Source organism: Oculina patagonica, chromosome 9 (assembly GCF_052425735.1).
Source record: "Oculina patagonica isolate OP01 chromosome 9, crgOcupat, whole genome shotgun sequence".
Taxonomy (NCBI): Eukaryota; Metazoa; Cnidaria; class Anthozoa; order Scleractinia; family Oculinidae; genus Oculina; species Oculina patagonica.
Window position 1 is genome coordinate 2,434,022 of NC_135766.1, and position 11,036 is coordinate 2,445,057.

Here is an 11,036-nt window from a genome sequence, read left to right on the forward strand (position 1 = left end):
TGTGGGGGATCTAGAGTGACAAAATCTATATTTAGAAACTGTGCGCAGCGCTATTTTTTAACATAGCATGACATAGCCTTCAAACACTGTCGCTTGTTTACGTCGAAACATAACGTCGTTATTATTCGACGGCGACAAGAGTTAGCCGGAAATTATGACTTTTTCATTTTTTTTTGTTAGTACATTTATGACAATTTTAGGATATATAAGAAAGGAAACTTTGACAAATCCCAACTGAAGGACATAGAATTATCTAAAGGCACTTGCTACGACACAGATCAACTAAGGTTTCCTTTCACTGATGTGTAGAGCACTTTTGTAGAGCGCTTTGGGTGCGTATTTTGGCTTTGTCGTTATTTAGCTTTACAGTTAGTAGCTATAGGTTGTTGCTTTAAAACCCATGAGAGAAAATATTCTTATATAAAAACAGACTTGGCCAGTGCGGCGGATAACCAGAACTGGATATCTGGTGACGTCACCAGAAATGGCAATATGGCCGCCGAAGCAAGGCACACTATACATTCTCTTTTCTGAGCTCTTTTTGTGGCCAAAAAGCGGCCTTTTCCCACAAGGCTTTGCACACAATACAATAGAACAATGGAGATTTGTTGCGTAGAGAAGAAAATGGCGTTTTGCGGAGCTTTCACGAGTTGCGAGGCCGAAACCGTACCATTTTGTGCTATTTTTGCTCTGTTTTCGACGCGACAGGACGACACATAAATGGAAAAATCAGGTATGTAGCATTTTTTGTCCTCTTTGAAAAAAATATGTCGTAAATGTGTATGAAATTTGCTTTTACATGGTGTTATTTTCGTGTTGTTCCATGACTGCATCGCTTGTTCCATGGCTTTCGAAGATGCAATTATGTGGTTCGCCAGATGTGTTTCTCGTTGACCGATCACACATGGCATGCTGTGGACCCGATTTGAAGCTGTATTTATTCTTATTCCCCATCAGTATACTTGGCTAAAAACAATACAAATAATTTATTCATCTTGATAAAAGCACAGCCACAAATAAAACAGCTCTGCATACAAATTAAGAAACTCCAGTTATAGCTGGTGTTTTTTTGTGCATCCAGTTTGCAATTTTGTCTTTTTGTCATGGGTCTGGTCATTCTGGTCAGGCTGTAGCATTAACTGTGTTTCCCTGTTTTATGAGTCCAATGAGTCTGAATAAATGAGACAATTAAAGTGTTTTTTACACAAAGGTAAATTAAATTTGTATCCATGCAGGCAAAATCATTGTGGTTCAATAGGTTATAACTACCTTTGTGTGAAAAACACTTTATTCCGGTTTCTGAAATTTGCAGAATGCAGAATGCAGACTAATAGAATATATTGTGTTACAGTACCTTTACCATTATTGGAAGCTAACCGTAAACAGGCTAACCGGAGTGCTATTTAGGCTAACCGGAGTGTGTAGTAGGCTAATCTGAGTGAACAGTTCACTCCGGTTAGCCTACTACGCACTCTGGTTAACCTACTATACACTCCGGTTAGCCTGTTTACGGTTACCGTAGCTTCCAATAATGGTAAAGGTAACACAATATATTCTCTTCACGTCTGCATTCTGCATTCTGCAAGTGTCAGACACCGTTTTTGAGTTAACATCTCTGATATAATTTATTATTTGTGTGTGGGAGGTGTGCCCTGGCCGGGTTTCCAACCCGACCAGGGCACTGCGTTGTGTTCTTGGGAAAGGACAGTCTCTCCCCCACCCATATGTATAAATGGGCACTAGTGAATTTACAGTCAGGGGTAGCCCTGTGGTGGGCTGGCATCCTATCCAGGGGTTGTAGAAATATGCCTAGCCTCTTAATGCTACAGAAATCAGGTTAGCTCTGGCCTTGATGAGCTACTAGGCTCAACAACAGGCTTTAATATCTTCTATTATTTAAATCATGGCTCATTGACTTATTTGACATCATATAAACTTTGATTTTATTTCAAGTATTTTTGTAGTAAATTTTACTTTATTGCTTATGGATGACTTGTTTAGATGAGGGTAACTGACTGAATTTTAAATTCATGTTAACATTTCTGGCACTTAAAAATAAGAATTTTAATTTGACAGCACCTTTGATAATTATAATAATTTTACATGTATATCCAAAGCTCCTGTGATTGCTGTTCTCCCCTATTTTAACTGCTTAGCTATCCACCATATTATCCTTAATTTAAAACCATATTAGATTATGATCCTACATGTAGGATCCTTTGAATTCTGACAAGTACAGATTTTTTATTATGGATGAAACACAAGATAAAAAGTGAAACTAGCCACCTGGTAATTAAGGTGGACATGATTGGGGTGTGGGGAGAATCTGGGCTGGCCCTGTACATGTGCTATTTTGACAAATTTTGTTTTCTCTGTATCATCACCCATGGTATAAATGTTAACACACTTTTCCACCAAATTTAACTATCTCTTGCTGACCAATAATGGGGGAATGTTCACATGGTAAAGCACCATGCAATACAGTGAATGCACAATTCAACAAATGGGGCTATCATCTTTTCAATTCAGACCTTGGCATCATATTGTAAAATTTTAGTGGCTATGGAGATTGAGAAAAATGGTAAAATATTGTTTGGGAATCTTGATCTAGCTAAAATCCACAGTTCAACAGCATGTAAATGCTGACAGAATCATTTTCACTTCCCAGTGATAGCTAGTATATGTAAAAGGATGGAATAATTATATGAGTTGAGCTGCTCTCATTGCACTAATACAATTTGCTAAATCTTATTTTTTGCAGGTTATGGCAAGAAAGCAGTAACAGCTGGAAAAGGATGTTATGATATGATCAATAAACATAATAAAATAACTTTTGAATGAGTAATGTTGAATGCTATAATGTTCGTTTCAACCCTGCTTGCACACAAAATACAAACACAGCAAAATTTTGAGTATAAACAGAAAGTGAATGAAGTGTCTGAGACAGCAGCAAAGAAAGATATCTAACATGGGTTAGTTAAAATCTGAATTCTGTGCCGGAATTGAAAGCTGTGGTGGCAGTCAATTTTTAGAAACGAATAACAATTAATTACATTTTTACCTCAAGGAATATTGTTATCAGGATCGAATCAGGATAATCCTGAACAAAGTATTAGAACTTTTGAACATACATGTACCTGGAACATTTTTTAAGTCTAAATGTTTTTATTAATCACTGAAACATTGAATGTGACACAGAAACGATCCCATCTAAAAATCTGAGCTAAATTGTATTAAGCCTACGAGCAGGCTCTATTTGAAACGTGTACTACAATACTTCAACTGTCATAATGGCCTGATGAAAAATTATATTCAGCTGCATTCGACATATTAAGGCCGAAGCATCTTTCTTTCGTTTACGATGCTTTGGCTGTCAGCCTTGAAATCAACACCTTGTGCAAAAAATCCTTTTATAATGAAAAGTACAGCGCAGTGCGGTGGAATCTTGAGTTACCAAACTTCAGAGGAAACGAAAATTGATTCGAGAAAGCGTGCGTTAAATTGAAGCGTAAATCCACAAGTAACATACATCCAAGGAAAACAACCACTGGTTTTAGTTATGCGGAGCTCGAGGTTCAAGAAAACGTGGGTTAATCGGGATTCTACTTATACCATTCGAGCTTGTTATATTCTTTCATGGAAGATTCGGGGACCGACGCCATATTTGCTCAGCGTCCTACTGGAGCTTAGTCCTTTCGCGGTCTGAACAATGTTTTGGTCGGTAAATGAGCCAATCAGAACACAGGAAATCATATATCCAGTTCTGGTTATCCGCCGAGCTGTTGGCTTTGCAGGTATTTCCGCGCTACTGATAATGCTGATTACATAAAGTGTTTGCTTCGTGTTCTGATTAATTTATGATTGCGTTATTTGTGATAACTGTGATTCCTCAGTTGTGATTACTTCGGTTTCCGTTAAAAGACAGTTATCGGAAACCCGAGCTGCTCTATAGTAATTGTGCTTATCATGGACGACGAACGTGTATTTTTTGGTAGAAGCCTGTTAAAGCCTGAAAAGACGGAAGGAGCGATCGGCGAGCGAAAAGATCTGAGTGAATGCACTTTCTCTGTTTTTTTAGTTTCGTTTTTAGCTTTTCGCTCTCAGTTTCCCTGAGTAAAGAGCTTGTTAACGGACTAGTTTTTTAGATGTTCTTAGTTTGAATTATCGCGGTACATTTGCATGGGATTTAACTAGTTTAGATGTTAAACTTAAAGAATTGAGAAGGAAGCAATCTTCAATATGAACCAGAAAGACATTACACTTTTTCGCTATATTGAACCTGTACGGCAAAGAAAAGCGACCGTTTTTATAACTGGTTATGGATAAAAAAGAGCTGGAGCGACGCTTACGAGCGATAGTGTACTTGTTCTACCCCTGTTTCTGGGGTTTCAGATATACTTCACTTAGTTGCGAATAGGTTTAGAGGCCTGCATCAGTTGTTATGTGTGTTTCGGGTACGAAGTCTGAAATTTGTTTAGATTGTATTGCTTTGTAATACAATGAAATTTGTTCGGAATTCACGAAATCTTTTTTTTGAGTTTTGACAGCCACCAGCCTGTAACATTTCTCTGAGGGTTTGTCAAATGTTTTAGGCAAACTAAATGCCAACATGTAGTAATCGACATCTGAGACTTTTTTAGTTCTCACAAAATGGTTTCCAATGTCTGAGAAGACTACAAAAAATATTCATAAAGCTTTTCAAAAAGTAGTGAAGTGTTTACATTGTGAATGGCATTATATTCATTATCGTGCATAAATTAATCTCACACCCCTTTTATACTAAGGTAAAAGCAATTTAAAAGTTACTTTAAGTAACGAAACATAATATAAAAGTGGTGGGAGATTACTTTTTGCTTGAGCTCGAGATTTCTATCGTGTGATAGTTGATGAGGGCGAAGCCCGAATCAACTATCACTCATAGAAATCGAGAGCGAATAATCTAATTGTTTTAGTATAAATCTACTAGACGTTCAAAACTTATCAACAAGACAGGCTCTCATTTTTATTGAATAATGATGTAAATAAGTCACACAATTAAACACGCGGATAATTGACAACTGCACCACATTGCATTGGCTTCTGTGTGCGCGTAAACTTGCATTTCATTCACGATTTATTGAAACCGTTATATGCCCGAAACTGAAAGAAAAGCCAAGTTTTTTATTGTAAAATGACGATTGAAAGATGTACTGACGTACAAGGGCCCTTGGAAGTCAAGTTTTTTTAAAATTTTAAAATGTAAAAGATTAAAAAAAAGTTAAGCGAGTTGTTCGCAAGGAAGAAACCACATTGCACTGTTAAGCATCTGTGTGCGCGCCTTTGCATTTCATTCACGATTTATTTAAACCGTCGTTTGCTCGAAATTGAACTAAAAGCCGGATTTTCATTGTAAAATGACAATTTACAGATAGACTGACTTACAAAGGCTCTTTGGAAGTCAAGTTGTTTTAAATGTAGGAAACGTGAACGATAAGAAATTTATGAAAAGTTGAACGAGTCGCCCGCAACCTTGAATGTGCTTTCAATTTTGTTGTTATATTTAAGTCTTATTGATGCACAAAAAAACTTGCAGGTCGAATCTGTTTAGCCTTTCTTTTACTGCTCCTCAATGGGACGAAGAAACTGTGTTAGTTTGCAAAGTAAAAACTTTATTTCCACAAAATGTCTCAGTGAAACGCATCTCTGAATGTTATAAAATTATAGATTCGCCCGCTTTTAAAAGCGTAAATGATTAATTGCTTTTCTTACCGTGTAAAATCTTCATTACATATTTCGGTACAGTCTTTATCTTCTCCAACATCGCCTGGAATAGTAAATAATCCAAGTCCTTCTCTACGGTCAATTTAAAAGCGAAAAAGCGGCGATCATTCTGTTGACAACCGCCCGCTGTTTCGCTACTCACCTTCTACAACAGAATAGATAGTGAGTAGCGTAGCCAATCAGAGAACAGCATTCGTGATAGAACGCTAGTAGATTTATACTAATCGCCGATAGAAAACAGTCGCGCGCTCGCGTAGCTCTTTAAGCGGTAAATTTTCTTGATTTTTGTCTTCAAAGTGCACAATATTGTAGGTTTTGGACTGAAATCCTTTAGAGTTTCTACTAACACAATTAGACTACTCGCCCTCGTTTTCTATGAGCGATAGTCAACTCGGCTGCGCCTCGTTGACTATTTGCTCATAGAAAACTCGGGCTTGTAGTCTAATTGTTAATTATCATTATATACCTAAAGTAGCTAAACATGGTATAAAAAGTGGGAGAATCTTTATTTGGGTAATGTTTCGCTTTTTGTTCCCGTTACTCCTTTTTGACTGTTAAAATGTTATAACTAGGTATACCATAGGTCAGTTAAAGTTAGTTGGTGTAACGAGATATCATAAGCTCTTACATTATAGGTGATACTGTGTGCAGCTATCAGTAAATAAGGTGTCCAGTACATTGGTTGTTTGCCGTGTGTTGTACTTTGTTATGTAATTAGATCATCGGGCAAAAAAGTTGTCGAACGGCGAATAAATTATTTTAACTTCTTTAGGGCGTAAGTCAGTGCATGAAGTGCATGGGATCAGAGGGATTGTGACATTCTCGATTTGTCAAAATCAGGCCGAATGTTGCGGAAAATGGTCCTCTAAGAAACTTAGCACTATATCAATTCGAGGTCTCCTGGTTTAAGGTCGTCATTAGTCTACCAGCATACATGGGGTTTCAGTTAAAAAAAGCGGCAGTTATTTTAAAATGACCCTAGGGCGGGGGTAGTTCCATTCGTGTCTACTGACGATAATTTCGATATGTAGAGTCCCTGTTCTTACCGTCAAGGTTATACGAAATAAGAAGTATTCACGCAAAATGTAGGAGCCTTTTGCTCTCAACTGATATGTTTCTTGTTGTGTTTTCTTTACTACTTCTCGGCCGATTGTTAACGGTTCCTTTGAATGTGATGCAAATTTCCAAATGACGGGAATACTGAATTAAAGTTTTCTAAGGTAGGAAAAAACATTAGAAAACAAAAATGGCAGTTTTTTTGCAGGAACTTCGTCTGTAACGCAGCCCCTTCAAATGCTCACGCAGTTGCAAACAGATCTGTCCCAGTCATAGACTACTAACAGACCCTTTATTTAAATGAAATCTATCAGCGTCAAGGGCTTGTAAGCAATTTCATACAAATTACCCACTTGAATTCTCTTCGATTTTCGTTTATTGGTGACGTCCGACAAATTCTCGTGTCTCACTTAAAGTGACTTGTGTTGCGTTACAAGTTTATGTCATTTTCACGGCCGTCTGTATCTCATCGACTGTAACTCTCGACCAACGAGCACGTGGGAAAATCGAAAATTATGATTTGCCATTTTTTCTGTGAACTCTGATGGATGTTTCGCTTTATATTCCTCGCCACCGAGATATTTCTCATTGACGTGCAGAAAATGCAAAAATATCTCGGTCGCGTGAAACATCAGGCGCAAAATCCGCCTCCGTTCGCATCCTACGCCAACATGCATTAATATAAAAAGCTCCCGAAAAAAACAAAGTTTTGGATTATGTCTTTCTTAGCAATGGCTTGATTGACAAATGATTGTCACCGTTTCCTGACACTGCTATGTCTTCAAAGAAAATTACCGTCTCCTCCCCCCTCTCCCCTCCGCGTGATCATCCCAAAAGGCAGAGGTTTCAAGACCAGCCGATAGTGTTTCTGTAGAAGTACCTCCGTTCAGTTCTGTCTGCACTCTATCTCCAGTACTTATCTTGTCAACGACTCTGTGTAATAGTAATGGGAAGAGTTACCAGTGCCAAGGGATTGGAAGGCCAGTGCATACACCAGTTTGCCACGAGCACGCGTGCGACTATGCTTACATGAACCCTATGATCCTTATTTGATCCGCGGCCGAGTTTTTGCACCGAGAAAAATACAAAAGACTTTCACCCGGGCTTTGAACTGATTCAGGCTGGTTCTCATATGATCGGCCCGATCGTCTTTGTCGCTTCTGTCGTTTGCAAATTCTGAGGCGATCGTAGGCGATCGAAGCGATTGGAAGCGATCAGGGGGTTCTCATATATGATCGCCCAGATCGTCTGGTATATTCAAAATAGGGTAATCAACCAAGATAATAATTCATGATCTTTTCTTTGTTCCCGCATATGAATATTCGATTTTATTCCGATCGACGCACGTGTGTTTTTTCAAAACCCCGATATCGCTTATGGCAGCCTTCGATGCAAAGGCAAAATTCGTGGTCTCCTATCTTCTTATTATTGCCGTTTAACGGCGAAGAAGCAAAAGGGAGGCCAAACGGAAACGTAGTTCTGGGTAATACTGATGCATCATGGGACAGTTTGGATCGCCTCGATCGTCTCCCTCTGTGGCAGTAGTTCTCATATAATCGTTCGCGATCGCCGCAGTCTGCGACCGATCGCCCGGATCGAACACGGGCGATCGAAGCGATAGCGATCGCCCGATCGTCGCAGACGTCTCTGTGATGTTCTCATATGATCGCCCCGATCGCAAGCAAACTTTTTGAAGCGACAGAGGCGACAGAGACGATCGGAGCGATCATATAAGAACCAGCCTTAAGGAATCATGCAAATGTACGTAGAGTTGTATGCTCATAAAGGGCGATTATTTTGGATACAGCATATAAGGTGTGGTGAAGCAACTAAAAATACCCTTACTCCCCCTGGATAGATGCTTTTCCATCACATGTAAACCCCATCATTGTTTCTCCATGTAGACGTAACAGTTCTGATTGTGTTCTTATACCGCCTTCCTCCAAAAGGGCGACGGTGGGGAATTAAACCATTCGTATTCCCCTACTGGTATATTCTTTGGATAATCTCCCTCTGAGCAGTTTCATCACCTTTGCAGATTTTTTTGGGTAAAGAAAGGAAGTACCGATTCGTTCCTTCATCTCCTTCAATTTTCTCGTGTGTGTCCTCTCCCGGAAGGCAATTGAAACGTGACTATGGTCACGCAATGACAATTCCTAGCTTGACTGTTGGCAACATGGTTTTACTTTAGGAAAATATTTACCTGTTATAAATCAATGTCATAGAAACCAGAATTGGCTGATATTGGTTAAAGCGCTTGGTCAAGAATTGGAAACTCACGGCAGAACAAGCTGAAATTAAAACGTAAAACAGCAAGGGGCTGCCAACGATAATGTTGCTAACGAAGGATCTACTAAGAGATCTAATCTGCCAAAAAAAAAAAGGAAAGCACATAACAAACAATACAGCAAAGCTTATACATTAAAGTGGACTTTGCGAGTCACCAACGTAACACGACTAGAACTGATAAACTTTATTATTACTTTTGTCTCTCAAAGTCGTATTAAACATCATAACCTTTATAAACGTCATAAAGATCACAAACTGCATAAACATTACATTATAAACATTATTAGTCGACTTTTTTTACAAAGTATTAGCCTTGCTGTATTGTTTGTTAAGCTGAAATCGGCGAATTTATAAGGATTGAAGGATCGGTCACAATGTGTTGGAGCGGGCAAATCGACAAGACTTTTCTCGGGGGGGGGGGGAGCACGTATCACGCATTTCGTAAACGGTCGATAACAATTTAGCAGTACTTATAAGCATAAGTACACTAGAGGATCCCGTTTCAAGTGCATTGACTTTTGTCTTAAATTTGTTAAAATAATCTGCCGCTCGGCCTACCACTTTTCCCCATTGATTGTTTATGTAACAATTCAACAAACAAACAAACAAACAAACAAAAAATGTTCTGTTGAAAGCTGCGCACTAAGTTTCCGGTAACATCTACAATGCTTAAGTCTGCATTCGAGCCTAGTGGCCCATCAGGAAGCTTATCCCGGTTTTCGTAGCACTATTTCTGCCGTAGATGGGATGCTAGTCTATCGCGGGGTAAAACTCGCTGGTACCTATTTGTTCACCTCGGTGGAGGGAGACACCATCAAAGTAATGTATCTTGAGCACAACGCAATATCCCTACAAGGCCTCGCACTTTGTCTTCTTTAACCGGAGTAAACGTCACCGCGCCTCCCCGGGGGGGGGGGGGTACTCCCTATAATGGCATATATGGGGAGAGTCCGCCCGAAAGGGGTACCATTTTCAGGCTTCTGGTATATAAAAGGGTAGGGATTTCAAAAGTTTAGGTATACGAAAGGGTATACAAAATCTGTCATTTAGGTTTTTGAAAGGGCCATTAATTAAAATATTTCGAACAGATGCAATTTATGGTTGTACTATTTCAATTTATTAAGCGCTACTTCAAAATGTTTTAGATCTATACCATGACGTTCAGGTAGCGGAGCATCCCTACTCCCCCCCCCCCCCCCATCCCCCCGTGCGCGCCTCTCTCTCACAACAACGTCATGGACAACGTGTTTATTGATAGCTGCACAATAAGTATCTTTTACGATGTTGTCGACGATTACAATATCCTTTTTACACCAAATAACTAACGCTAATCCATGCTTTGTTAAAACACTTTTTTGAGTCAACAATTAGCTACTTTAAGTTGCTTTAAAGCAAGTTTAACCTTAGGTGTAAAAAGATTGTCAGATTTATAAATGCACGAAAATGAATATAATGTCATGTTACAGTGTAACACTGTCACCACCTATCTATGAATAATTTTGAAATTTTTCTCTGGCATTGCAAAACGACTATGTATAAACCAAAAAAGGAAGATGTTGATAGACTACACTATGGCTCTTTGATTTGCCGAAAACTTTGAGAAACTAACAGAAAGATGGCAAAAGGCTGTCAAAGTCAGTAAAAACATTCAGGAATGGCAACAAATTTCGCTACATTACAATGTACTACAATCGAACTAAATTTCAAAAGTCGAACCTGCAAAACACATTTGACGCAGTCCTCAAAACTTATTCACAATTTAGTAGTCGGACTCGGCAAGTCTGCAGTCTGCATTTGTCATACTGCCTGGTATGTCTTCGCTTAATAGGCGTAGCTCAGGATTTATTTTTATTTTTATTTTATTCTTTATTTGATCTATAAGCAGGTACTAAGAAGGTTGCTGGTACAGGTTTTTAATGTGGCGGTAAACT

General features: G+C 38.8%; 1 long non-coding RNA gene across 1 annotated transcript; it reads left to right on the forward strand.

Annotated features, from left to right (window-relative positions):
- The first annotated feature begins 442 nt into the window (after window positions 1-442).
- Window positions 443-2,830, forward strand: LOC144665456 (uncharacterized). The gene is made up of 2 exons (XR_013572948.1): window positions 443-733; window positions 2,762-2,830. It is a non-coding gene; the product is annotated as an uncharacterized LOC144665456 (long non-coding RNA).
- Window positions 2,831-11,036: the final 8,206 nt, after the last annotated feature.